The sequence below is a fragment of the Copadichromis virginalis genome, linkage group LG9 (genome assembly GCF_057382275.1).
Source record: "Copadichromis virginalis isolate Kocher_CV1m ecotype Utaka linkage group LG9, C_Virginalis_male_GT1.1, whole genome shotgun sequence".
Taxonomy (NCBI): domain Eukaryota; kingdom Metazoa; phylum Chordata; class Actinopteri; order Cichliformes; family Cichlidae; genus Copadichromis; species Copadichromis virginalis.
In genome coordinates, this window is record NC_140626.1 from 23,489,047 (window position 1) to 23,512,959 (window position 23,913).

General features: G+C 40.9%; 1 protein-coding gene and 1 pseudogene across 5 annotated transcripts in view; one reads left to right on the top strand and one right to left on the bottom strand.

Annotated features, from left to right (window-relative positions):
- LOC146701884 (sodium/hydrogen exchanger 9-like) overlaps positions 1 to 18,636 on the bottom strand; it is a 66,395-nt pseudogene extending 47,759 nt beyond the window's left edge. Inside the window, exons 1-5 of the transcript XR_014922249.1 lie at positions 17,960 to 18,636; positions 17,395 to 17,567; positions 13,361 to 13,438; positions 13,080 to 13,156; positions 10,687 to 10,799 (exon numbers count right to left, since the gene is read on the bottom strand). The product of XR_014922249.1 is annotated as a sodium/hydrogen exchanger 9-like (transcript). The remainder of the gene's footprint in view (positions 1 to 10,686; positions 10,800 to 13,079; positions 13,157 to 13,360; positions 13,439 to 17,394; positions 17,568 to 17,959) is intronic.
- The window catches only part of dipk2ab (divergent protein kinase domain 2Ab), a 35,448-nt gene continuing 20,851 nt past the window's right edge, over positions 9,317 to 23,913 (top strand). Inside the window, exons 1-2 of one of the 4 annotated variants that reach the window (XM_085468281.1) lie at positions 9,317 to 9,846; positions 10,766 to 10,944. The gene's annotated coding sequence lies outside the window, so the exon portion shown is untranslated. Of the gene's footprint in view, positions 9,847 to 10,765; positions 10,945 to 19,204; positions 19,711 to 23,913 lie in introns of those variants that run through there. The other 3 variants (XM_085468279.1, XM_085468280.1, XM_085468282.1) reach the window with 3 other exon arrangements.

Consider the following 23,913-nt stretch of genomic DNA (forward strand, 5'->3'; position numbering starts at 1 on the left):
GACTCTCCACCATTTGACCTTAGAACTGAAGAAGCTTCTCGGATGAGAGGTGAAACGTCTTCAAGTAACTTAAAGAAGTCCAGACGCCTTTCTTTGCAAGCTCCTTTGACTACGATGACCTGGATGACTGAGAACCTTCACAGCCATACAGATGACACTTGCTTATCGAGCTTAAAGGAGCTGTCCAAGTAGACACCCAGGTTACGTATAGAATCAGAGAGAGAGTTAGCAGCAGGGCAACAAGCTGGTCGAACACCATAACTTCAGTTTTTTTTCTCATTTAAAATGAGAGAATTATCTGACAGCCAATCTTTGACCTCTCTCAGGCAATCGAACAGGAAGTGCAGTGATGCTGACAGATCATCAGTCAGTTGACAATAAATTTGAATGTCATCAGCGTAAAAGTGATAAGAAATATTGTATTTTTCAAATATGCAGCCCAAGGGTAGCATAGAGAATATTAAAGGGCCCAATGGCAAATTAGTTTCAGCACAAACCAAATAGACAAATAGTTTTACAAAAATTACATTCATTTATGCCAAAGTTTAAAATCTCAAACATGAAAATCATGTTTAAATTTGAAATCCACTTACAATATAATTAAAACAAAGTCCAGAACCGTGTCTGTGTGTTTCATGGGCCACATTTCCTGTGTTTAAAAGACATAATATACAACATTGCTGGTTTGCTGGGAGGAGTAGTGAGAGTAGACATATGAAAGACTGAATTTCTTGACATGATTCAGATACACTTAGCCACTCACAGTTACCAGCTGCTACAATTACTTGTATCCTTTTTTTTTAGAGCTGCAGGTGTTGCTGTTTCATATCATACTCATTTTCAGTGACCGTGAATATACATCGACATACACTCTTTAGCTTGAGGCTTTAATACAGTTTTCACTACAGAGAGCGATAACAACTAGGTTACTGGGAATCAGAGGAGGCTGGCTGTGAAAAAAGATAAGATTGTGTGGTGCTTTAAATAAAAGATTAACTCACTGCTAGAAAAAACTGCTACCTGAATATACTGTTTATACTGACCCTGCTGGCAGCTTTGAGCTTGTCTGTCCCTCCCTGAACTTTATTCCGGTTGAAGAGCTTTTGAGCATCTCAGCAGGAACCAGACAACTTCAGATCTTTTTCATTTTGAACTCACAGGTTGACTGATTACTACGCTTCGGTACACTGTGCTTAATTCCCCAATGCGCAGTGTACTTACAGGTTGCAGTGGAGATTTTCCTGCATTTAAATGGATATGTTGAGCATTGAATTATAACTTGTGATGCAAGCTTGGAGCATGTTGAATGTTTAATGTTGAATGCATAGCTCCAACTGGCAGTTGTGGTAAGGGGAAAAAGGGGGAGGATGGGGGGCAGGTTTTACATTAAAGTAGTTATGAAATAAGTAAGACTTGAAGTAAAAGAAGGAAATTTTTGGAGGACAAGTACCGACTCATCTGTCAGACTAAAATGAAAGATTTGCCACAATTATGGGATAAACTCCCATAAATGGGAGAAAATGAAGGTGAATGCAATGACAGCGTGCATGCATGAATGAGCATTCTCCCAAATGGTGAGTTGTAGGGAAATTCAGCAACGCCTTAATGGCTTGTCTCACCACTCTCCCTTTCTCTTTAGATAGTGAACTCCTGACCACTGAGCTTCACTGAGGTGAGAGACGCCTGTCATTCTATGCCCATTTTCATTGGATTTTTTTGGTGACTTATTGGATATGTTGTCAGTATGCTCTTGGATGAATTATGGAAGGTTGTCCATTACTTTCAGTGTTCTCTATTTTTTACTCTTGTCTTCTCCATCTGTATATATTTGTTTCCTGCTCTTTAACATATGCCTAGCTGCTGGAGCTACTCTCCCAGTCTATCACAGGACTTATGGCTCCTGTTTGTACTGGTACCACTTTGGACCCTTCATATTTGTTTCGGTTGATTCTTTAACCCCTCTCAGTCTTCCTTATAGTGCTGTCACATGGGATTCCCACATCTATTACCGCTGTCCTCTTCTGCTCCTCGTCAACTACTACTGTGTCTGCTTGTTTGGTTGGCAGCTGCTTGTGAATCTGGAACTTAAAATTCCATAAGATCTCTTTTTCTAAACCACTTCTGGTGGTGCGTTCCATCAGTGCTCGAGGAAGTCTGACCCACAGTCAGCACAGATGCTCCTGGACACTATCCTAGGCACTTTTAATTCCCCTGTGTGCTTGTTGATCTTACATATTACAACTACTGTCTGGATTTAGTGGCATCTTTACTGTTCTGTTGCATCAGGTGTGTTCTGACGTCACCATGTGTCACCACCACTGTGCTATCCCTTAGGCCTTTTCTAGTGACTGGCAGTATTTGTTGATGCCAGCCAGTTTCTTTGAATGATACTTCAAGAAAGAGACATTTAGGCAATATCTTTGGGAAAATCGGTATTTAGTTGTGGTTGGTTTCCTTTCATCCTCATCACAGCTCTAATTTGCTCAAGGGATCATGAGCAGGAAAAGAACGGTCCTATATGTCTGCCATCCCGCCTTCTGGTCACGCCACCGTTTTAGTCCTGATTGCTTCCCCTCATTCCCACAATGCAGCAACACTTATACAATCAGTGAGCAGATCCTGCTGAGGTAGATCGGTGAGTCGATGCCTCTTTCACTCCTGGGGTACAGCTTGAAATCATGTAAACCCTGTAGGTGGCTGTATTTGTATCAGCAAGAGAACGGCTCATAACACACACAGATTTTTTTTAAGAGCCTTAGTAAAAATTCTTTATGAGATTTATGAAATCTGGCTTGCAGGAATCCTAATTTCTCATATCATTTGTGAGGAAATTCATATCGGTGGTGAAAAATACTAATAAACTGATTATTTACTTATTATTTAGCCAAACCCGTCTCAACACAGCATCAGCTGACTTGAACTCCACGGTGAGTTTACGAAGAGTAAATATCACATAGAAGATGCTGAGCATATGAATGAGCACATGCACACACAGCATCCTCAGCTCAGCAGGCGACTAAGTGTCGACACTGAGTGACAGGCAGAATACTGACACTGAAGAGATAGTGACATGCCTAGTAGCTCCAGACTTCCAGACACCTCAAGTATCTCCTGCAAGATATCAGCTCTAGAATTGGTTCAATTACAGTAGATCAGATTACAGTGTTTTACATGAGATGCAGAGATAGGTGCACAAACTGACAGACTGATATAAACAGATAAATGCAGGCATCTAATAATGGACAGTAGTAACTGCCAGAGAAGAAGTCAGGCCAGGTTCCAAACAAGGAAAACAAAATTATCATAACAAAAAACAATGTCAGATATGAGGAAAGACAACACAAATGCGGAGTCATAAACATACACATGCAAGGACATGTGCAATTCTGAAGGCCGGACATTATCATATTCAAAACAATAACAACTCCTGGTGGATTAGTATTCCACTTGTTGATTTCAAAATGCAAAAATAGTACCCTGAGTTAGTGATGGAAACATTCTGATGTGGAAAAAGAGCCAAGGACGATTGCTAAGTTTTGCCCTGTGAACACACAGACCAGCGGTGGCAGGACAGCAAGGATACGACCAGACTGACAATACGAGCGGTGGCCAGAGAGCGGCCTCAGGACTTGTTTTGACAGATCTGGCTCTTTGGTGTTTGACAGGTTTAAAGCTCTTTCTGGTTGGGGGAAATCCTTTATCTGGAGAGTGTGGGGTAGGCCCTGGAATAAGGATTGCTCCGTCTCCCTGCTTCCATAATGCCTGGCCGATGACAGTATGTCATGCACTCCTCACACTCCAACACTAAAGGGAAAAAAATAAAAACACCCACCCTCGCCGCACACACTCACACTCACAAGGTGCTGGTTGGCTGTGTTGTCATGGAAACTCCATCCTACAGCTGTCAAGTGTTCATCAGTTTCCACAGCAACACCATAAGGTAGAGAGCCTAGACAATTATTTCAGACATAATACAGTTGAAAGGGTCGAAGGGAGCTTTATTGGGTCAAATTACCCATTGCTGAGTTTTAGCAGAGGCAAAGCTTGCGACCATCTTAGTCAGAAAGCATGGGATTTGCTTGCTGATTTGACCAAATTAGGCAGATATAATACTCAAAGAGATGACGGATTAGGAAGGAGATAACAGCCAACAGGGAATTACTATAATCTCCCCAGCTCTGTAAAAAAAACCACCCAAAACTGAGGCTTTATAACGGTTTCATTTCAAGTTGGACTGAACAAGTTAACTAAGGCTACGTTCACACTGCAGGTCTTAATGCTCAATTCCGATTTTTTGATCAAATCCGATTTTTTTGTCTCCTCGTTCACACTACAAATAAAATGCGACAGCAAACGCGCTCTAGTGTGAACGCTCAAAGCGGCCCGCATGCGCAAAAGAAGATGTCACACACAACGCGCTCTGTTTAGACCAAGAACAAACAGTTTGACTGATGGCCGTTAATATAAAGACTTCGGACTTTACGTTTCCCAATTTTTGCTTTAAGTTATTTTGTTATTTACATAATAATGTAGATAACCTAATAATGATCCTTATTGCTGTTTAAGAGAGGAGCGGTGCTTCAAAGGATAGCTGCAGATTTCTGTCAGAATCTGCAGATTATACAGTACAAATAAAATGTTTACGTTGTCTTCCCAACAGTTTCACTGACATCTACACTGGATGGCTAGGAAGCGTTCGCGATGTCTTCTCGGGCGCTTCTCTGGCGCTGATAATTGGCTTCAGTCTTGTGTCGGTGACGTACAAGGCGGATTTAATGCGACTTGACCGTTCAAACAGCAGTCGCTTTCTAAAACATCGGATATGTATCGGATTCAGTACCACATACGAAAGTGACCCAGATCGGATTTGAAAATATCGGATTTGCGCCGTTCACACTGTCATAGCATGATCGGATATGGGTCGCATAGGGTCAAAAAAATCGGATTTGATGCGCTTTCGCCTGCAGTGTGAACGTAGCCTTAGGTTCTCAGTGTATTTCCCAGATGTTTACATCTTTAAAATGCACATCAATTTGTTATGCTTATACTGATAATATAAAAACAACCAACCAAAACTATAGAAATTTAAGATATAAAAGTCACTGCTAAACAGTCACTTATTTCTATGTAAATTAAAGTAGTGCAGATATAGCATGTAAAATATATAAAAGTTATTCTAGATAGGAAGCAAGTGATCTGTTAACAGTTCACAGTTCAGCATCTGGCAAGGGGCTCATGAGTACACATAGCATGGGTAGCTTGCACATCTGTGAAGGCACAATTGATGCCAATTGTATACTGATGCTACACATGATGAACTGAAGGACAGCTGAGCCAAAAATTCTCATAATTTGAATTAAATACTCAACAAAAACACATTAAACATAAACAACACAACTGAATCAACAAACTAAAGAGGTACCACTTTTAACAATAGACAGTATGAGGTATGGATATACAGTGGGGCAAAAAAGTATTTAGTCAGCCACCGATTGTGCAAGTTCCCCCACCTAAAATGATGACAGAGGTCAGTAATTTGCACCAGAGGTACACTTCAACTGTGAGAGACAGAATGTGAAAAAAAAATCCATGAATCCACATGGTAGGATTTGTAAAGAATTTATTCGTAAATCAGGGTGGAAAATAAGTATTTGGTCAATAACAAAAATACAACTCAATACTTTGTTATTGCCAACAAAGGTTATGTTACAGAGGTCAAACGTTTACTATAAGTCTTTACCAGGTTTGCACACACAGTAGCTGGTATTTTGGCCCATTCCTCCATGCAGATCTTCTCGAGAGCAGTGATGTTTTGGGGCTGTCGCCGAGCAACACGGACTTTCAACTCCCGCCACAGATTTTCTATGGGGTTGAGGTCTGGAGACTGGCTAGGCCACTCCAGGACTTTCAAATGCCTCTTACGGAGCCACTCCTTTGTTGCCCGGGCGGTGTGTTTTGGATCATTGTCATGTTGGAAGACCCAGCCTCGTTTCATCTTCAAAGTTCTCACTGATGGAAGGAGGCTTTGGCTCAAAATCTCACGATACATGGCCCCATTCATTCTGTCCTTAACACGGATCAGTCGTCCTGTCCCCTTGGCAGAAAAACAGCCCCATAGCATGATGTTTCCACCCCCATGCTTCACAGTAGGTATGGTGTTCTTGGGATGCAACTCAGTATTCTTCTTCCTCCAAACACAACGAGTTGAGTTTATACCAAAAAGTTCTACTTTGGTTTCATCTGACCACATGACATTCTCCCAATCCTCTGCTGTATCATCCATGTGCTCTCTGGCAAACTTCAGACGGGCCTGGACATGCACTGGCTTCAGCAGCGGAACACGTCTGGCACTGCGGGATTTGATTCCCTGCCGTTGTAGTGTGTTACTGATGGTGACCTTTGTTACTTTGGTCCCAGCTCTCTGCAGGTCATTCACCAGGTCCCCCCGTGTGGTTCTGGGATCTTTGCTCACCGTTCTCATGATCATTTTGACCCCATGGGATGAGATCTTGCGTGGAGCCCCAGATTGAGGGAGATTATCAGTGGTCTTGTATGTCTTCCATTTTCTGATGATTGCTCCCACAGTTGATTTTTTCACACCAAGCTGCTTGCCTATTGTAGATTCACTCTTCCCAGTCTGGTGCAGGTCTACAATACTTTTCCTGGTGTCCTTCGAAAGCTCTTTGGTCTTGGCCATGGCGGAGTTTGGAGTCTGACTGTTTGAGGCTGTGGACAGGTGTCTTTTATACAGATGATGAGTTCAAACAGGTGCCATTCATACAGGTAACGAGTGGGGGACAGAAAAGCTTCTTACAGAAGACGTTACAGGTCTGTGAGAGCCAGAGATTTTCCTTGTTTGAGGTGACCAAATACTTATTTTCCACCCTAATTTACGAATAAATTCTTTACAAATCCTACCATGTGAATTCATGGATTTTTTTTTCACATTCTGTCTCTCACAGTTGAAGTGTACCTCTGGTGCAAATTACTGACCTCTGTCATCATTTTAAGTGGGGGAACTTGCACAATCGGTGGCTGACTAAATACTTTTTTGCCCCACTGTAGCCACTGTGACATCAGCCACTACACGCTGCATTTTGAAGGTTCATTGTGAACCAGTCAAAGTTAGCTAATGTTAGCATTTAGCCACTGCTATGTTGATATTTTGGACCTAGGGGATTACCTCATATGGATGAAAGAGTGGAGTGTAAATATGTGTGTAAATGTACCCAAGCTAGCAAGCGTGGTTAACAACCTGCATTCATAAAGTTGCCTGTTAGCCTTTTTTCTTCACTTTAAAAAAATTTTTTTTTTAAATTCACTTTACTTAGAGAAATTGTCTTAAAAATAATACTCATGGCCCTTTGAAAAAAGAAAAAAGTTATACTGAGGAAACACTTTCTGGCTTTCTCATTGAACACTTGTGAGCTAGTTTTTTCAGGTTTTACTTCTTTTGCAGTGCCAGCTCCCCCATTACAATGTTGTGATGGTTTTCTTTCTCCACCTCAAGCTAAATGCATTTCCTTAGGTAAAACCGAGGAGTGGCAGAATGCAGACTGTTCATAACAGGCACAAGCTGGCTGAATTGAAATGATTCTGACTGACTAAGACTAAAACTGACGGCAATTTTCTGTGTGAAAATTCAATTTTCTTGCCCAATAGCTGGAACTGTCTTTTTTCAACAAGAAAATTCCAAACCACATTCTACATATATCACAAAACAATGGCTTCAATGTGACTGAGTCTGGGCAATGAAAAGAAAAATAAGACAAAGGAAGCCCTGAATTTTTGACTGGATGAAATTATACATACAGAAATAATGAAACCCCCCCGCCCCCCCATTCCAAAAACCGAAGGGTTATTAAAGGAAGAGGTGATGCAAGACGGTGGAAATTACTGTTGTAAGTCAGTGTCAGTGCACCAAAATGTGCAACTGGTAAAGTGTTTGTGACATCAAACAATGAATTATTGTATATTATGCACCACACCGGTCACAGAATTCAGCATTACATTACTTGTCTTACTTAGCCTGTTATATATTAATAAAGACTAAACACATACTGTATGTGTGCTTAGTGAGCACCAATTGTGGCCTTCCATGTTTACCTTTATGTTGTACTTCTGCTCCTCTGTTGCAATAACATGCCTAAAATTCTGTGTTTGACGATGCTATGCTGCTGGTATATTGAGCCATACCTATGGTTTGTTTACTTCTCATTTCTCTTTCAGCAAACCAAACTGCGTCCCTACAAACTACATGAGAATGTTCAGTTTGGTCATTGGGCAGATGTATCAGGGCTGGGAGCAACAGAAGCAAATAAACGATGGTTCAGATCGGGGCCTGATCACGTTCACACCATAAAAGAACCGCTCAGGAGTTCATTTGGAAATGGACCAAGACCACCTCCTCCAAAGGCTCTCGGTGCTCATCTCTTTCTCTCTCTCTCTCTCTGTGTGTGTGAGAGTATTTATAAATCTTTTTAAAGAGGAAAGCCAAAACGGTAGCACAGAAACAGAAGTCATTCCTTTCAGAAGTTAAGTGAGGGTTTCACTGACCTGCCTCCATCCCTGCAGCTAGAGGATACAGCACAGCAGGTGTTCCACTTTGTGACCTGAACCATGCATTTTATTTTGAGTCTTGGAGGAACAGGTTTCACAGCTATGGTTCTGTGGTGGCTTGTATAGAACTAAAAAGTTTTTTTTTTTTTAAAAATCAATAGATGCCAAATGAAAGGAACAAATAGGAAAAGCAAGACTGTGAGCCTGCTTCTTCTGCCAACAAAAAACGATGAATAAAACCCAGAAGAAGCCTCATCTAATGAAACATTAAAGGTGAAATGTTAACAATGAGGTATTGCAAATTTACCTACGTAGATATATGAACAGTCAGCAGACAGACTCTACCTTTCCCAAGTATGAATTTTCACAGACAAGACGTGAAAACGTACATTTGCAGTTTTGAAGAATAGGGCCCTGGATAAGACCCAAATATAATCTCTCTAGGTTTAGAGGTTACTATGCTAATCACATTTTTGACATGTTGAGTCATACTGAGCTGAGCCGTGTGTTTGAAAAGAGGATAATACCAACAGAAAACAGAAATATTCATATGACTTTCTGTAATAGTTATGCCTAAATGCTGCTTTGAAAAACCCTCCACACTTACAGACTTTTTTTTTCTCGAAGACGACGTTCTAAAGAATATCAGATTCATCTAAAGCTCAAAATCTATACTTTGCCTATACCTCTAAGATGGTAATTTCACAAAAACAATACAGTAACATTACTTTAGTGTCCTCAGTGGTAGTTGCAGCGTAAAATCAGCATCCACTTTAAGCAACACTTTAAGCGAGGTTGCTTCAGCTCTGCAGCAAATGCTATTACCTATCCCTCCACTTTATTCAACGTAGAATAAACAGGAAAAAAAAAATCAAATCAAGTATTTTGTATCACTTTTAAAACCGCAGCTATATCTCTGGAGTCATCTCCAAGCAGAAAAATACATTTGGGATCAGTCAGATGGCTCACCAATGCCATTGTTTAATAAATATTTTTTAAAAACTCAAATAAAGAGCACTAAAGTTTTGTGCTTTACAGCATATATGTGGCAGTGGCACAACCAGAGAGCTGTCAAGCAAGCAAGGGTTATGACATGATGACACGTCTACATTGTTCTGAGAATCACTACGTCTTTGTCTTACAGCGTAACAGACTGAGCCTGTTTCGGTTGCGTTCGTCCATTTCAGCCTTGTGACTGAAAGTTCACGAGGAAGAGAAATGAACTGGAAAATTCTGACAGCTGCTTCTCCAAAAGTCAGAAAACCAACGCTGCAGAGATGGAAGCAGGTGAGGCATATCTGTGTTTCGGCCATCGGTGCATCACAGTGTGATTCAAATCAAAGCTACAAGCGAGCCGGAGTCGGCAGAGATGAACGCAGCATGGTGTGGCAAAAATAATGTCAATCAGTGTGAAAGCCGCACCATAACCTACAGCTCCTCGCTGACACTCACCCCTATCAGCCACTTACCGTATAAATAATTCATTACCAAATGAGGACATTACCACAGGATGCTGTATGACACTCTACATGACTGCTCTTGAGGACCACTGATTTTATTGTGTGTACTCCACTTAGGAGAAAGGTGCACTGAATTTAAAGCAGTTACAGCTACTGAGTGGGTGTTGTGGCTCTGTTCCTGCATATACAGTAGCCTTAGCTGTCAATGTTTTTGTTATACAAAGATTCGTCTGTCAATCTCAATGTTACACCTTGTTACTTAAAACCAAACAAAATAAGGTGTGAAAGAACAGTGTGCACCAGGTTGGACCTTTTGAAACATGTTATCTAATACGTTAACTGCTCAGTGAATCTGCAGTAATAAATAAAAACTCCCCAAAAAATTGCAGAAATGAGCAATATGCAGCTCCTCAAATATGCTCAACACATATGGATTTTATTTCTATAACTAATTTGTATGTATAAGGCAGAGCCTGGTGATGGGCCTTTTATATATCGACTGTGATCAACAGCCAAACATTTCATCTTTTACTTGTGGTAAGAAAGAAAAAAAAGCACGTTTGCTTTACAAATTATAAAAGCACATATGCAAAAAAAACCACAAGATCAATGCTGCCACTGCAAGTGATGAGCTATTAGCAGAAGGTTATTTATAAAGGGTGACTACCTGGATCAGTGGCTGACATAATGGCACCAAAAAGGAGGCAGTGAGTGAGGAAGAATTCTTCTTTTTGTTCGCTCAACAGTACCATCAGTTTGGTGAAGCCGTACATGCAAGCCCTGGGATTGAGGACAAACAGACAGAAGGAAACACTGTGAGGTCATCAGGGAGCGCCAGCCAGAGCAGGTCTATCAGTCATCCCTCTAACCACAGCAGGGCTTCCCCTAGAGTAGTCTGGGTAATGGGGCCAGACGCTACCAGCAGGTGAGTTGACCCGTTTCCAGGCCGTAGCTCCTTTTTACACAAGCGAACACACAAAGCTGCGACTGTGCTGGGAATTTTATTATTTTATCCATGTTAATGCGAATGAGTGTGAATATCCATATGCTCCGAACTCGACCCCACATCCACCTACTAAATGGAACCACCCACGCACGCACACACACCACAAACCATCTTGGGGGTCAGTATCCATCTATCCTAACTGTTTGCATTCTTTTAAGACACTGTTATATACGGTACTCTCCAACATAACAGAACAGCATAAGTGTGTATGTGTGTGTGCATGCACAATGACCTAGAAGACTAAATATAACCCACTAACAGTCTTTGTGAAGGGCACTTTGACAGAAATATAAATGACACAATATTTTTATCAGCTCTGGAGCCAAATACAAAAATAAATCTAGTATTGTATCTCCACTGTGTTATCTCACTTATAAAGAAAAAAATAAAACTGTACACAAAGACTTGATAAAGCGTCCAGTCAGTTCAGCTCCTTAGTGATAACTGATGTATGCTGAGTACTAATCCAGTTAGTGTGGGGCATGCCATAATAATCAGTATGCCAGTGTGTCCTCTGGGGAACCTTTCTGTCCACTGGCATAGCTCTGTCGGTGACAGCACATGACCTGCCCCCTGCAGCCAGTATTTAAAGCACTGTCCTTAGGTCAAGCAACTAAGCTGTGTTATTCGTGTATCTTTAAGGAAGACTTGCGGTTAAGATGATTAATTGTGCATTGTGCGTTTGTGTGTGTGTGTGTTAGACATCCAGAGAGAGACAGAGAGAAAATGAGAGAGTCAGGCACAGAAAAAGACAGGAAGAGGACTGTAAATTGAGACAGAAAGATTCCCACACTCTCACGACACTAACTCCCTATGGGATATGACACACTAACAAGCAGCAGGACTGGCCAGCTCTGATGCCTTAGCATTAAAAATGGAGCACATGAGGCGCCATGAACAAAACCTTTCCTGCTTCCCAGAGGGAACGGGGAAGTTTGACAAATGCTGCTCCAGGTAAAGGAATAATAGATGGAGCAAGGAAGGAAGGCAACATCCTTTAGCCAGTTAATTCCAGGCAATACTTTAAGCACATGACCTTCAAACCCACTTGTTTGAAATGACTGACTGGGGGAGTTAAGATCATTTATACATAAACAGAAAACACAATAAGTAAAAATGACAACTAGTAGAAGCTTTAAAAGCCTATTAAGGAAATGTTAGATGAAATAATGCTGTGGGTTTTGTTTTGTTTTTTTGTTTGTTTGTTTGTTTGTTTTTTGGGGGGGGGGGGGGGGTGTAAATCCTGGACTGTTCAGTTTCTTCTAACCACAAAACGTGTTGAAGTTAAAGCAAGAAAATAACAACTAAGGAATTCTGAGGTTTTCTCACTTGCTCTGTGCAGCAATTAGAGCATCAGTGACAACTGGTTTAGAAAAAGCCTCAAATTCTTTCAGAGTGTGAGAGTGCCATCTAGCTATGTCAGGCTACAATAGCATCAGTAGATATCTGTACTCTCTCCAAAATCAATATTACTTGTGCTGAGTTTGGTGCACTGTAGTGTTATTACAGAAATTTTGATTAGTCGTAGAACCAAAAGCACAGGTGTAAGCACAGGATTTGGCTTATGGGGGCATTTACAGAACACTATTTCATATTACTGGTGACATGTGTTAGATAATGTCCATCAACGTATCCAAATCAGGGTCACGGAGGCATCTGGAGTCTATCCTAGCTGTCACAGGCAAGAGGTTGGGTACACCCTGGAAAGGTCACCAACCTGTCAGAGGGCTAACACACATGACAGACAACCATTCCCACTCACATTCACACCTACAGTCAATTCATAATCACCAGTTAACCTAACCTCAAGCTCATGCATTCTTTTGGGCTGTGGGAAGAGGCCAGAGTACCCAGAGAGAACCAATGTAGAGATGACTTGCAAAATCCATACAGAAAGCCCACATGCTAGATTCAAACCCAGGACCTTCTTGTTGTGAGTCAGTGCTAACCACTGCACCATAAAGCTATGCCTGAATTGTTTAACCGCATTTGTCTGTCATCTCAGTATTTCTTTTACTTCAGTTTATTTGCATAAATAAACAAAGAATTCTTACCCTATGCACATGCAGCTGATTATGGTACCTGCAAAAGCGTAGGTGAGAACAGATCCCAGGTTTGCAAGGAATCGTTTCTAGAACAACAAATAAAAATTAGTCCAATTAGTAACACTCACAAAACAAACAAGACAACAGTTTAGTAGACATTAAATACATCTGGTGTAAGAATCAGTACAGTGCACCATATGGGAAGTCCTTAACAGATGGACAACCCATGTACATTAAAAGAAATGGCCTTTTACACCCTTTTGGGAGACGTGTCAGGAGAGCAGTCTCACCTGATTAAGAGTGTAAGCTCCATGGAAGATGATGGGTGGCAGGAACAGATTGAAAAGGACCTGCAGATCAAAGGTCTCCTGTAAACGACAGAGCTGCTGTGTTGGTGACTGACAATGTTTCACGGGGAGCAAGAGAGTCTGACTGACAGACAGATTACATACACAAACACACACACAGTTCATTTCAGCAGCCCTGTTTTGGCAAACATGCACCTTTTCTCAATTGTGTTCAAGTACCTGATATCTCCTTTCTTCAAAAAACAAAACAAAAACACAAAATCAAATTTTGTAAATAACAAAAGTGGGATATGTGCTACGTGCATAGGCGTGCCTTAAACCTGCATTCTATCTGAAGGCCGCCAGATGGCGATAGTTTTGCGGCCTTATAGAATTCTACTGGAAAAACACATTCCTGTTGAGATAGCGGGCTCACTCACTCACTTTGGGTCATATCAAATTAGCCTATTGTGGTCATACTGTGCTTCAAAATGGATCTTATCTGAGCAGTAAGACCTGCTCCTTCTCGTCACATGTGTGTTTTTAAAGCCAGGATTATGATCGTAGAAACGGTCATATCAAGCCTTCAAAACAAGTCTGCACAAACTATTACTATCCATCTTTTATACATGTACATTTTCCACACCTGGAAGCAAAGGTTACCAATGAGTAACCCCACTCCTGGGTTCCTCAGTGCAACACTGGAAATGTTGCATAGTGATAAATAATACAAATAAATAATGTTATAATAGACTTTTTTCTAGTTATAGATGAAAATATTAACATTTTAACTTTATGATTTGGTTTGCTGCCCACTATTCCCTCAGTCCTGGTTTTTGTGAAAGTGAACTTAAATCAAAGTATGAGTGAAATACAGTGATTTGCTTTTAATGACCAAAAAGCCTGTGCTGCATGTTGTTAGTTTAGTCTTTATTGTGGCATTAATATTTATACAAGCCAGCTAATGCTGAAGTTTTATATCAGTTTCCAAGCTGTTTAGTAATTATTTCTGATTGTTTCCTATGGCTCACCCTCACTGGCTCATGGTCTACCCCGTGTCACCCCGTTTTAGAAAATCATGGAAACACCCGTGTTCATTCTTATGTACCACCTTTTTTTTCTTTTAACTGCTTCCACCTCATGATATATAGCAAAAGCAGGCTCCCACCTATCTAGATCTGTGTGCTCAAAAACATTTTAGTAATAAAATGCTACGAAATCTTCTCAACAACAATCTGAACTTTCAATCTGGCAGCTACAGTGCGGTTACATCACTTCAGATCTCTCAGTGGCTCGATGATATAATCACTGTGTACTGCCCAAGTCTTCTGACTCACACTGATTAAAGCAAGGCATAACAAGAAAAGAGAGGTCTAACTGCTTCTGTCAATCTTCATCATAGCAGCTCCCAGAATTTATGGTAACCCAGTGCTACATCCACACAGAAAACAAGTAAATGTCATTAAAACACGATCTTAAAAAAACCCAACTGCATTACTGTCAATACAAATAAAAACCAGCGCCCACAAGTATTTTTATACATAGCGTGCTCTCTCGCTGTCTGTTTCTCACCCAAGCCGATGTGATGCAATGCAAGCAGCTAAGCAAGGTAGCCTTTCATGTTCTTCATCCTTGAATCCTTTTTAAGTCTATTGTGGATACATTTTGAAGATCAAAAGGCAGCGATATTCAATTCAGATCAAAATAAAACTACTTTTTCTTGGTTCCGACATTGCACAGGGTCTTACATTGCTCAGAACCTTACTCGAGTTCAATTACATTTCAGGCCAAAGGAGTGAGACGGGGGAAGTGACGCTTGCTGACATACTGCTGTGGTCACAGGCATTTAAGAACGACCTAGATTTGGCTTGCTTTAACGAAGCTTTATGGAAAAAATACAACAACACAGAAGCATGACTATTTAGATGAATGAAAGTAGGCCTCTCTCTGTAAATCCTATTTCCAGGATGCACTGCATTTTGGTGAATATTTACCCAAGTACAGGTTGGGGACATTTGGAAGATTGCATTTTTGTTTTTAAATTAATATTTCGAATGCTGTAGAGTCCCCTATAGAGTAAGGAAAGCCAATATGCTTTCTCAGTAATTCACACTTGAGGTGCTTCTAGAGCTACAAATTGCTCCTTTCTTTGCTACCATAACCCAGCTCAATACAAATTACTATTTTGTGGTTGCAATTACCCACACAGCACTATATATATGTTTTTTCCCCATTTATGCAGGCTGTGTATGACAAATACAAAACTGTGCAACACATACTAATACAGATACACTGTAATCAATAAATTATGCATATGCTGGGGGTTTTATACAAAGGGCCATCTGCACCACAGACTTGAGAATGGAGGTGTGTTGTATGCACTAATTGCCTCTTCAGCTGAGCAGCACTAAATTTAATCAGACCACAAACTTTAATGCCTTACTCCCCAGTGGCACGTAATGGACTCAGTAATGCAATGAAATCCTTATCTCTCCCTGCTAGGACCCCATATGTATCAGGCTTAATGGCGTGAAGGCAACACAGAAGAGGTCTGACCAATGTAATGGCCTTTGTGGTAGCCTCTGCTGGTTTGCTAATGAGACCCCCGCATTCAAAAGGGGCCAAAAAGTCCAAGCCATTAGCGAAGAGTTACACTCGACCGGGATGATTCGCAACGTTCAAGCCTCACTGCTGCCTTTCTCTTGCGGTGAAATGTGGCACCGAGATTAAGAAACACAATTTAGAACGCCCTCGTTCCGCGTTCTCTTAAGCTCGTTGGTGCATGTGTGGCTGAAGCTCCGGTTTATCGTTTGGCTTCTTTGATATGACAAATCTCTGATCACGGCACTAAAATATGAAAGCGTGGCGGAAAAAAACAGTGTTCATGCTGATGACAGCCAAAGGTCCGCTCTTGAGGCTTAGGCTTTTCTGCTTAGAAGTGATGTTAGAGTCTCTGCTAATTCCTTTTTAACAAATAACTGCTGTGATTAGTTTGCAGGCTTGGGGCTTAAGGTTGCAGCATTACTCCTGTTGCACCTCAGTGACAGAAATAACATGTATTTATGGTACTTGAATAATCCGAATCATTGTCTGTAGGAGCTCAAACCAGATTTCGGATTTCACAAACATCAAACTGGCTCCCAATTAAATGATTTTTAATCATACCATACCCCTATTTGGGTCTTTTTGTTATCATCAGCAGCAAATCCTTGTGTTTTGGTGTATTATTTACTTTATCATAGCCCCTCATTCTTGCGTCATTACTGTGTTCTCTGACACAGATTGAAGTGTCCAACTTATTCTAAGAGGAAAATGCTGCAATGCCTGTTGAGATGCTATCTTACATCTTTCCTGCACTGCAGAGAAAACTGCTTGCAAGAGTATCTCATTATAAGCTTGCTGCATGTAAACAAGCAGGGAAATGTCTTGAGAGCGCAATTTTGCGAGAAAGCGCTACAGTTGCTAGCAAAAGCTTAATTTAGTTGTTTTGTTGTTTAGTGATTAAACCCGTGTTGTGTTGCTTCATTTTACTTGACTGGAACTGTGTCCATATGTGGTCCCTTAAATTTAATTTCCCTCTGTATGCACGGCACACCTGAAAATGTAATCCCCACTATCTGATCCTGACTAAAACCTTAATAAAGGTTAAATTGCTCTCTCGTCCTCCCTTTCCTTGCACCACCACTCTTGACTTTTTCTAAGAACAAACAGACCATGAGAGTTTAAAGGAAAACCAATAACTAAGAACCATTAGAGGACTCTGTTGATGTAAATAGCCAGCATACTCAAGAGGCACAATATGGATCTGATCCAGGAAAAGACAATGAAAACAAAAGCTATTTCAGTCAAAAGAAATTACATCAGAGGAAAAACCATCCTGTATGCAGCTATTTGCTTTCAGATATTCTTAATGGGGTTTTTATTATGTAGTTTATTTTTGTTTTCTTGAGAAAATGTTTATTTTAGGGCAGATCGCTGGATTTATTCTGTTTTGATGTGTTTTGTCAGGGAAGGTGAAATCAAACAACCACAGTTACCTCAGGATGTGAGCTGAACTGGCCTTTTTCATTTCCGACATGTCCGTGTGGTGTGATGTTGACCATCGTGATGTTAGAAGTGTTCGCTTGCTCATTTGCTGCTGTTGTGTTCCCCGGACACTGCTCTCCTTTATCAGTCCATATTAATCTCACAGTTAACCCCAGAAGCAAACCTGCAAAAGAATTACAAACAGCAAAAACTGTTATTAAAGGGGTAATTCACTATATTACACTAAAAACAACAACTTTGGGTTCTGGAAAAGAATGAAAGTGCAATGTGCCACATGTTGACATAAATGTGCACATTTTAAAACTATTTCCATGCATCAAGTATAGGACAACTGATTGCTTGTTACACCTGCATATCAGGAGTCACCTAAAGATGCTGTGTTCTCGTATAAAATGATGAATAAAGCAAAATGAGATGCCGGTGTCCAAAACTGCATGCCTCTGAAACCCCAGAAATGTCTTCTATAAACATTTTCGATACATCTTTCAAGCCCCGAGTCCAGGAAGTATTGCTGAATAACGGCTTCCGTAGTCTGTAAATATTTAGGCTACTTACCATAAAACATTGCAACCCCAGCTTCATTTACCAATTTATATTTGAACTGCTTTAACTTCCACACACTGAGGATGGTTATGAGTGCCAGGGTGACAGCAGCGAACACCGGTAACGCTACAGTATCTTGTTTTTGCTGCACAGCGCCCGACATCATCAAAAGCCTGGGTCAAACTTTTCGGAAAGAACTGCTACTTTTTTGGCTCAGACACAGCAACATCCGCATCAGCAGCGCCCTGAGAGCCCGTGCTGCCTTCAGTAATACTTGGAATTTGCAGTTTTTTCGTGCGAAGGCTTGGAGGGGGGAAAAGCACCATATTTTTAATTAAAAAAAGAAAGATAAGATAATGTAGGGCAATAAAAATGTGTTGGTATGCTTTTTGGGTTTGTTTATTTTTTTTAATAAATGACGAAATACAGAGCTTCTTTATGCTTCGTCATTAATGCAACACAAATGTAGGCCGATGAAATCAGATACAATCAAAGAAAAGTTAAGCACACGCAAGAACTGGACATTCAGAGAGAGATATATTAAATCCTTTATCGCGTGGGAAAAGAATACGTGTCACAGTTACTTACCTGTTCTGCTGACATTATGTTTTTGCAAAGCAATAAAAAATATTGACGGTGTTTTCGTAAGCCACAGAAAATAACACACGTTGGGTGTCATCCTCCTATTTTCCAGCAGATGGCAGACAATACAAACATATGAAAGCGTGATTCTCAGCTGCTGCGATATTTGATCGTACTGTTTATCGTTCTTTATCAGTAAGTGAATCATTCATAGTCAGAAATTAACAGAGAATAAAATAAAATTAAGTGGTTTATGAATTAGTCTTTATTTTAGGCCACATTGACTGAGCACGACATCTTTTACTTGCAGTGTATTGTCTTTATTTTATTTTATTGTGCTCTTGTTGACTGAAAAAAATGAAAAAAGTATATCAATTAGACCTTGTATGAGTTTACTTTAACTATGCAGCCGTTTATATTAGCAGTATGGTTTTTTTACTTACCACCTCTAGCATCTTTCTTTCCTTCTCACATTAAACTAAACGGTACAACAATCTAAAATGAACATTAATTTCAGGTAATGTTACAAATTCTTTAAAAGGCTGGTGTTAGCCTAATTGGAGCGACATGAAAGGAAAAAAAATAGAAATTCTGGTAAAGTTTGCACTGGGGGCGGCATTCCAGACAAGACAATATTAGAATAATCGCTTAGCAACCGTGCCCGTAAACAGAGAACGGTTGTCGTAAAGAGTAAAGAGGCTGGTGTTGAAAAGAGTCGAAACAGAACCCATTGTGGTGTTGGAGAGGAGTGAGCAGCTGCCTGAGAGAACAAGAAAAGAGGCAATACCGTGACCGCGGACGGGACTCGCAACACGCGGACAGATATGGACGTTAATTCACCGCACGGACGCTGTTGTCCTTTGTAAAGAGGAGTCCGTCGTCCAGTCGGAAACATCCGGTAAACGAAGAGTTAAGGACTCGACAGCTCAACTGTTTATTTCAGCGGCTAGCAGGCTAGCTGGCTAGATACCTAAGAGCTAGAAATGGGAAGCCCGTTTGAGTGTGCTTGATAGAGATCTTCGTCGAGCTTTGAAGAAGCAGCTTTCGGCTGAGATACAATCGCCGGTGTTTTAAAGTCCCCTCTCGTCCGCCTCGTAAGTAGCCGCAACTTTGAAGAATGATATCAGCTGAGCGCTAACCATTTCACTACTACAAAGCCGGAGAGGGGGGAAAAGTCACAGGTTTGTTTCACAGTTGTTTCTTCTCTTTGCAGTCCGTGCTGCCTTTGAACTCTTTTTCTTTTTTGTTTTGTTTTTTATTTAAAGCGAGAGGAGGTAAATTGTGCATTGCAGAAGTCGCTCACACGTCTATTTTTGAGCAGTTCGATAAAGGAAAAAAAAAAATCCATAAAAGCAATAAAAACTCAATGTTTTGATTTTTTTTTTTATATCAGTAAGAGGATGCATAACAGTTCGAGTGTCCGTCGTGTGACCTTAGATCAAGCAAAGATAATTAAAGCAAAAAAGGACAACAAACCTCATCGCTTTTTAAAAACAAACTCTTATCAGATGCCCACATCCACTGTGCGGTGACAAGAAGCATATTATTACCGCTATTACTGCTGGTGGTGTCATTTTAGTTGCAGCGGAACAGTCTAAGCATAGGTGGTTATGTTTCCCTCTAATTACACGCTGTTTTTAATCTTTTCGTTATTTGCCTTGCATTAGAGACTATAGCAAGACTCCTATGCACAATTTGATGTTGAATCAAAAAAGGGGGAAAAAGCATAATGGGGGGAAAATGGATGAGAATGGATACACTGCAGAGTGAAGACAATGTGCTGCCCCTGAACTCTATTTGTATGCAGATCATACTAAATTACAGCAACAACGCTGGTGTCCAGGAGGTATCATGTTTGCCGGAGGCGCTATTAACGTTTTAGTATTTATTTAACAAAACATTGCTCCCCCCCCCCCCCCCCCCCCCCGATTCTCACCCCTTAATTTCCCACTGTAGTTTCAAGCTATTTAAAACACTTCATCTCAACAGGTTTGCTTTGGATTCGCCTTCCTTTTGGCAAAAACACAACAGGTTGAGCCTGTTTCTTTTTCTCCATCAAGCCTAAAAGCACCTAAAATATAAGCTTAACTTTGAGAGGATTTAAAAAACGAATGAATAGGTCTGACCATGAGATTTCTGTGGCATAGTAATAATTGCACTTTCTTTGAAAACTGCTGCCCTTGATTCCTTCAAAGGAAAAAAAAAAGATTAGCACAAGAGTTTTAGTGTTTGGTTCCACACAAAGCTCATAATAAGTCCTATGGAATTTCTCTTTACAGTCTAATGAATAGGACGGGCTGCTTAAAATTAATTTTTCTATATCGGGAGACTAATTGCGGAGGCTTTCTGCTAGGTTAGTTGACGAGGGAACTATGAAAATAGCCTGATACACTTAAGGCGTTCTGCTGGTGGTTGATTTGAATGTTTCTGAGTGCTCGGCAGGGGAACGTCTCATAATTGCAGCCTAAAAGCTCCCACAGCAGCAGTATATTTTTGTTTTTGACCTCCAGACATGCCAAATCAGTCTCAGATAAAGTAACTTGTAGAGCAGACGGAGAAACAGACAAAGGTGGGAGAACGAATGTCTTTAAGGTAATCGATTTCATTTCCTCCCCATCCAAATGCATTTCCCGATTGTTTAACCTGCAGCTCGCTTTGACAGCTTGTTTTAATCATTTCACTCGGCTGACATGTTTGCCTTGCAGTAGCATTAACATGGGATTCAGATTCATGCCAACTCCCCAAACTTTTCCAGAGAGATCGTGGGTTGTGCAACCGTGCAGCTGTTTAAATTAAACAGAAAAGGGAGAAGCTGTTTTCAGTTGGGGAATCCAGAGTAGGTCTTCGCAGTGTGTTCTTAACAACTGCGTCATTTTGGCGCAAAGCAGATACTATTGATATTCTCATTAAAACCCCTCTCGTGTTTGGTTTGGGCCAGAGATGAATGGACTAATGTTCATTGTGGGGATGCTGCTAATTGGTACTTATAATCCGAGGACTCAATTTTCCATTAGGCGTGCGAATGTTACTGTCATTTGTATCTATCCATCACTGTCTATGTGTTTGCTGTACTGAGGCAACCCGGCTGCGGCTGAATGTTTTTGTGATCAAACATTATTGACTCCCACGGTCGATAATCCTGGCAACAGTAGTTCCTCTCTCCAGCTAGAACCACACATTGCAAAGCAAGTGAGGTGGCGGTGGTGGCGGCAGCGGTGGTGGTGAGGGGCAGAGGTTACTTTTTTTTCCCCCCTCCAGCTTTGAGGATTCGGGGGTAATGCCAGCGGTCCTGCAGGTAGCTGCTCTCGCGTGTGTGTTTGTGTGCATCCATTCAGAGATGGAGAAGTGCTGCTCTGTATTCAAGTGATCTATTTCCAGTCATTTCAATCACAAGAGCAATAACTCAAAGCTTCTCTTTTCTTGCTGGCCGCTAGTTATACATCAGTTATCTTTTTTTTTTTCTCTCTCTCTATTTTACCAACTTCTCCATTGTATTTCAGTCCTTTTCCCCACTTCCCACCATGCACTCTCTTTTGCATTTCCATTGGAATTAATCAAGCATGTTCTTGTGTGGCTTGACTTCATTATATCATAATGAAGTTTAGCCTCAGGTGCAGTCAAGAAAAGGGTTAGCTGGAGAGTAGCCTTGCCCTTGCACACCATTATCTGAAGCTGGTTCTTACACAATGAGCTTTAGGAAAGATTATTCAAGAAAGAAATTTCCTTTTCAATCCCCTCCTCTTTATCTGAGTTTTTCTTTTAAAATCTAAGTTTAATAAAAGTTGAAATATTAGAATATTACCATGTCATCTTCCTCTGTCTCAACCTTTGTCATTCTGTTTTAAGCCAACATGGGGCCTATTGCTTCATCTTGTGCCTTTTCAGTCCCAGTAATGAGCCATTTTGCGGCTCTTAACATCTGCCAAACTTGGAACATTTTGAATGCGGGACTCATCTTCCATGCATGAGGAGTCAGGCATCCTTTGATTTGCCCTCTTTTCTTTGCTTCTCTTTCGAAGCGCTCACCGCTATACTTTGTAGACTGAGTACGCTGAAAAACTTTCTTAGCCCACTTTTGGCAGCGGCCCTGTATCATGAGAAGTAATTTGGTGCTTATTCTAAACAGAGTTTTTTCCCCTCCTCTTGGTATTCTACATCCCTCCCATCTTTTGAAGAGGCACTGTGACGGTTGTGTGGTAGGAAAGGGGGGGGGGGGGGTAATTTTAAACTGTTTTCTGTGGGCACAGTGAGGTTTGCCCCAAAGAAAACACTGCTTTAAATTTCAATGCCCTTCAATAAAAACATCTGGCTTTAATTTAGAACTTTAAGTGAACTTTGCCCTCAGCAAGAACCTGAGTAGGCAACCTTGCCATGGAGCCCTATGCAGTCTGCCTTTCTCTCTCACCACGTTCTCTTAAATAACTCCCATCATACCGCAATAGTCAGTGAGGGGAGTTAAATAAATGGTTTTGCAGGTGTAAAATTCACGAGGAAGCAGTCTAGTGGGGTAATTACCAGGGAAAGAGATCCCTGTCTTAAATTGCCATGTCATTCTCCCAATAAAGCTGAATGTTTTCATCTTATTCCCACTATTACTGTGCTTGTAGCAGCAGCAGCAGGTTATAAAAAAACCTCAACTCCAGTAGCATTTCAAACTGCACCCGCTCATGCGCCATGCTAATCGTGGCACGCTATAAACCCATAGATGGCCGATTTGTGTGTTTCATTGACAATAATTTGAGTGTTAAAGTTGTCTTTCATTAAGAGGAAGAAAATGATCCTTTCGCATTGTGTGATTACTAACATAATGCAGGTAATGCTCCTTATGTAATTGTGGTCTAACGCTTTTTCTGGCAAGGAATACGAAGCGATGTATTCTCTTCATGCCGGCTGCCAGCTTGTGCTTCTCATTACTCGGCGCTGTCCAGGTCTTGTTCAGGGTTTGTTTAAGCTTGCCCCGGCTCTCTGTTTCTTTCTCTCACGGATGAAGAGGTGAAACACTTCTTGGCCTCGCTGAGGTTATGGTTCGTCCTCTCTGAGCCCTTAGCTCATCCTAGATAAATTTCATATCTGCTCCCAAGATCTTGCAGTCACGTCAGTGTCATGGCTGCCTGTGTCAGATGCTAAATGGCACTTGAATCGAGATTTTATAACAACGGGAAATTCAGTTTTCCCCTCAAGCAATCAGCTTTCTCTCACTCCCTGTAGTAAAAGGCACAGACATGCATCCTTTTGAATCCTTTTGTTTAAGACAGCCCAGTGTGGGCCTACTTATGTATTTATCCCCCCCTATTCAGAGAGCTAATTTCAAATGCTGTCTAGAAATAAATTGGAGGGGAAAAAAAACAGTTTCTGTTCTGCTTTTTTTTTTTTTTTTTTTTTTT